The 5,553-nt window shown below is 41.3% G+C and overlaps 2 non-coding genes across 2 annotated transcripts; both read right to left on the reverse strand.

Annotated features, from left to right (window-relative positions):
- Positions 1-202: 202 nt before the first annotated feature.
- TRNAT-AGU lies at positions 203-276 on the reverse strand. Its single transcript has one exon. It is a non-coding gene; the product is annotated as a tRNA-Thr (tRNA).
- Positions 277-4,442: 4,166 nt separating this feature from the next.
- TRNAH-GUG lies at positions 4,443-4,514 on the reverse strand. The gene has a single exon. It is a non-coding gene; the product is annotated as a tRNA-His (tRNA).
- Between the last annotated feature and the right edge of the window lie 1,039 nt (positions 4,515-5,553).

A 5,553-nucleotide genomic window follows, 5' to 3' on the forward strand; every position in this document is an offset into this window, starting at 1 on the left:
CCCATTGCTTTTTACCAACAGAAACTTTATTCATTTTTTCCTTCATCGCAACCCTTTCCTATTGTGATGCAGTTACCTGGCAAAGGACTCTTCATAATTGTGCTAATCGCTCAATACAGATTTCACAACCTATAAATTCCTTAATGCATTTTCGACTTATGTATTTGCAACATACTATTGAAAATATAAAATTGAACAACTAAGGCCCCGCTGGGATTCGAACCCAGGATCTCCTGTTTACTAGACAGGCGCTTTGACCAGCTAAGCCACAGGGCCCCTCTTGGGCATATGTTCAGATATATCATATTTATAACATTTTTGTCAAATTATCAGTTTGCCAAAAGTGTACTTAATTTTGTGACAAAGAAAGCACATCTGTGTTTCTGAACCAGCAACAAAGCAGAAATTCCAACACTTAAACACTTTTCTTCAATGCAGGGTTTTAGAATTTATTTCAAATTGAAATGAGTGAAATTTCTATTTCGTGGTGACTATCTCCCCCTACAGGAAATATTGGATATCACAACATATTTTAAATTTATTTCTCTGTTCGTGCATTCATTTTGTCCACAAATGTTGAGTATTGCATTTCAGGTAGTTTTGCAGGTATTGGAGATTTTATTCACTGGAAACAGCGAATGAAACAGCAAAATTTTCTTCCATTATTGAATTTATGTTCTACAGGGAGATAAAAAAGCAAAATTTTAAAAATTGGCCGAAAGCAACAACAAAAAACACCCCAAAACAAACAAACCAACTAAAAAAATCCAACAACAAACAAAAATACAAGGGATATGAAAACCAATCTCTTTATTGCTGGGTTATAGCACCCACCACACTACCTTCTGAGCTAATTCACTGCAATTGAGAAAAACCATTATGCTTCCTTCTATTTTATCTAATCTGGCACAAGAAAGTGAGCCTAGACGAGGACACAGTGATGCAGTGGAGATCTGTGGTCACGCTGATTCCCACTCATCCAAACTAGGCACTTTGAGACCCTCTGTTTCAAAGAGAGCTTTGGTCTCAACAGGAGATCTGCTGTTAGAAACAATAAGTTAGATGTAAACAGGGAGTTCTGCTGGTTGGATATCTTTGCTTCTGTCATAGTCTTGTTCTGCTCATTTGCCTGCTGGGTTAAAACAGACTCAATTTCTAGACCCACATAGATTGTAAAACTGCGTGGATGATACAGAGAATTAGAGAACAAAGTAGAGTACGATGTGATAGCCCTCACAGGATGCTGTGGGAACCTCTAACTTGGGCCTCACAGAGTTGCGTGATCTTTTATCTCAGGTTCTATGTCGGTTTGATGAATGTAGAAGGAGTCATGGAATGTTTAGTTGAATGCAGCTTAGCATGGGGAAAAGCAGATGAAACCAATATCCTGAAATATTTAAATAACTGCCTGGTGCTTTGCATATGCATTCATTAAGCATCCACAAAATGCAAGACCCTGAAAAGATGAGAAATTACTTAGGTTGAGGTTGAGTTTTTATTTTTTAACCAAGCCTGGTGTTGCTTCTGATTTATTTCCTGTGGGTCATGAGCTTCTACTCACTACCTAGCTAATCACAAGGCCAGCATATACAAATTTTTGGCTTTCGTGGCTGAGGTTTTTTGTTAAGTTTAGTTATTTATTCCCTGACTTCTGTTTCTCACTGACACGTGTTTCATAAATCTTGCTATGGTGTAAAGCCCTGGAAGAAAAACGCTTTGTTTCTCCTTTTGGAAATCTTTCCAAGATATGAGCAGACATTTCAACATAAAGTAGGTGCTGGAGTGGTGTGGCTACAGATAGATTGCTGCACCCTTGAGAGAAATTAGCACTACCAAAGCGCTGTTTAAAGTGTTTCATCTGGATTTCTGCTGACATTAGATGGAAAGTTCTTTTCCTGATTCCCTGACTTTTGGGGCTATCCTTTCTAGAACCTACCTTTTCCCACAACATCTGTGTCTTCCCTAAACTTATGGCCTATCATAGCAAACATTTTGGCCAACATCTGCCTTATAAAAAGCCTTGCTCACATCTTCAAATAAGCCTCAATCCTGAGGACAGACAAAACCCTTCTTGTTATTGTTAGAACTACCTTATCGGCATCAAAGAAGCAGAGGATTGTGGTCAAGTTAAATAGATGCTGAGTCTGGTAAAAGTCTTTGCAATATTACTACTGTATGAAGGCCTTCCACCACTTAAGTAGCAATGATATTTATTTATTTAACTCCAAAAATGGTTTATTTTATCATTTTTTTTTGTTTGTTTGTTTGTACCTTACTGAGATAGTGCTATCATGCATTTAACACCCTTAAATCTTTAGAACAATTTTAGAAGGTGGTAACTTTCATTAACTTCCATTGAGAGATGAGAATGATAAGACATAGAAATGTTAAAAAGTAATTTCAAGACCATGGATGCCATAGGTAGAGTAAGACAATTTTCTTTCTGAAAATGTGGTTGGCAGATTGTGTAAGATACTTCCATACCAATATTAGTGCATTCATAAAATGCAAGCTTTTAATCTCACAATTCCCCTGTTTACTTAATACCAGATTTCTAGTAACGCTCACTCAAAGCTGGAAAACAATATTGTGAACCAGAGAACTTTACACCTCTAAGATAAACATGTGCTTTGCACTGAGTATCATATGGTACACGCCAAGCAAGCTCCCTACTTTTCGAGCAAATCATACAGCATGGGTTTTATTGATCCCTATTACTCACCTGTCACTACAATTTTATTCTGTGATAGATCTAGGACCCTAGCTCTCTCACTAAGAGGTAGCTGAGTCAGACTCTGAGTCAGAGTCCATAGATTTCTGCTACTCAGGCCAGTAAGATCTGAGGAAATGTGTTCTGGAGAATTGCAAGATCAAGATGTTTATTGCTTTAGCAGTTTTATCATTCACTTGTGGCAAGTAATTGACAAGAACTGATCCTTTGGGGTCAATACATGCTTGGTCCCTGTCTTCACTCTTATAAGACTGAGTCAAGATAAAATAGACTAAAAAGAAAATTGAAGTAGAGTGTGATACAAGTGAACATGAATAACCACTGTAAATGCTATTAAATTACTGAGAAGAGGCCTAGAACCTGACCTGTTGGAGAGATGATATCTGACATTATAAGGCAGCTCAGGTTAATTACAATATCTCTGAGTTTCAGAATCCATGTCAGTGGACAGTTGGAGAATAAACGGGGGCTATTTTAGCCCCAAGAAGGAAAGAACAAATCTCTTTTGCTGAAATTTTTGATAAGTTGCTAAAACTTTTTTTGTTCTTTCTCTCCCTTCCTCCCTTCCTTCCTTCCTCCCTCCCTCCCTCCCTCCCTCTCTCTCTCTCTCTCTCTCTCTCTTTCTTTCTTTCTTTTTGACACAGTCTCACCCTGTTACTCAGGCTGGAGTGCAGTGGTATGATCTTGGCTTACTGCAACCTCTATCGCCTGGGTTCAGGCAATTCTCATGCCTCAGCCTTCCGAGTAGCTGGGACTACAGGCCTATGCCACTAGGCCCAGCTAATTTTTGTGTTTTTAGTAGAGACGGGGTTTCACCATGTTGGCCAGGCTGGTCTTGAACTCCTGACCTCAGGTGATCTGCCCGCCTCAGCCTCCCACAGTGCTGGGATTATAGGCATGAGTCACCACACCTGTTTGAATACTAGCCATCCACCAGGGCCAGGAAGGACAAAGTGCCATTAATGTGTTCTCAGAGTGCTGTGCTACTAACTAGAACTGGGCTCATGGAAGCGCCTCTGAGGATCTGCCTGCCTCTAGCCATCTCCTATTGGTCCCAGGTAGCACCAAATACTTCTTTCCAGCCACCTCCCTATCTCAGATCAACTCTCCTCCATTCCCACCCGACAGTGTACTTGCCCTTTAGAACTCATTCTAGAAACTGAACGGGCTAGAAATGGGGGCTATTCTTCTGGGCCATTATTTCCCCTCCTCAAATTCCTTCAATTACTCAAATTTCTTTAATTTTCTCCAGACGATCAAAGGTTACAGTTTCTCAGCATTGACCCAGCTAGGATACTTAGAAACGCGTGATTAATAATTTGTCTTTTGTGTTTTAAGAAAGATCTCCACAACAAACCTGGATCCCCTTTTGAACAGTCCTTTCCTCATGCCTACCAGTGTTTGAAAGTAAAAGTTTTCTATTAAAAAAAAAAAAAAAATTACCTCAGTTTCTTTACATACAGCCAATGCCAACAAAACTGTAGGGCTTGGGTAGGGTTGGGAAGAGAAACTTTGGAGAGGGAAAAAAAGAAAGACAAGGCAACAACCACAGACAGTCTCTGCTTGGCTGACTGGTTGGGGTACCATGATGAAAATTAGCGTTTTTTGTGTACAGATTAGATCATGAGTCAATTCAATTTTGCATGCGTTTTTCTGAGACTGTCTCTACTCCAGCAAGTTGCAAAAGTGAACACACACGACGTCAAGATACTGCCGTGACTCGGATTCGAACCGAGGTTGCTGCGGCCACAACGCAGAGTACTAACCACTATACGATCACGGCACGCCACCAGAGGCCGCTGCTTAGAGGGTTCTTCCTTTGCTCATTTCTCAGGAACGGTCTATTTTTGTCATCTAAAGAATGGTGCACTGTCTTCCGTCCTTATTTACACACCTACCCAGTTTACTTCCTTATCCACTCTCTGTCCCCAGTATTTTGCTTATGGCAAACAAGCCAAAGGTAACACAAATTGTTTCATTATACAGATTTTTCCCAGCGTGGTGGTTCTTTTTTGGGATTGGTAATACTGTGCTTGTAAACTTATTACTCTCACTTCTATCTCCAACCCAAGCATGTCTCTTGCTTAGTTTAGCAGTGTGGTCCTCAGATCTTTGGCAACAAAAGGAACAGGGCGCTGCTTTGCAGTGGACCTGGCGGATCCCATTTTTTGCCAAACTAGTAAGAATCTTTGGGGGCTTGGCATGGAATCTGGCATCCCGACAGGTGCCAGAAGTGAGTTTCTCGTCACGAAGAACTATGTAGCTTCGTCCTGACCCAGGCACCTATGAGAAGCCCCTGAGGCGCTCCCGCACTCAGCCTGCCCACCTGAGCAGTCAGGAAATGTCCGGCGGCGCTCGCACCTCAGAGTGAAACTTTTCTCCCTCTCTTACCTAGTTTGCCAGAAGGGGGAGATAAGAGAGTGCCTCTCCTGTGGCTCCAAAGCTCTATGGGACTTCCCTCCTGCCCCGCTTGCTGTTTTAGGAACGCAGCCTCTAGAGTCAAGGTCCTGGTCGTGTTTTCCCCTTGATACTAAATGATGTTTTTTCTGTAAAATCATTCTGGTCTTAAAGTCCTGAACTCAACTGATCCGTTCCCCTCGGCCTCCCAAAGTGCTGGGATTACAGGAGTGAGCCACCGCGCCCGGCCTCTTCTCTTTATCTGGTTAAATTTGTTTAATGCTTCAGCTTCAACTCAAGGAATCTTTTCAAATCAAGGAAGCTTTTCTTGACCTCCCGTCTCCACGCAACATATGGTTCCTTGATTTTTTTTTCCTTCCTTCCTTCCTTCCTTCCTTCCTTCCTTCCTTCCTTCCTTCCTTCCT

The sequence above is a fragment of the Piliocolobus tephrosceles genome, chromosome 5, assembly GCF_002776525.5.
Source record: "Piliocolobus tephrosceles isolate RC106 chromosome 5, ASM277652v3, whole genome shotgun sequence".
Taxonomy (NCBI): Eukaryota; Metazoa; Chordata; class Mammalia; order Primates; family Cercopithecidae; genus Piliocolobus; species Piliocolobus tephrosceles.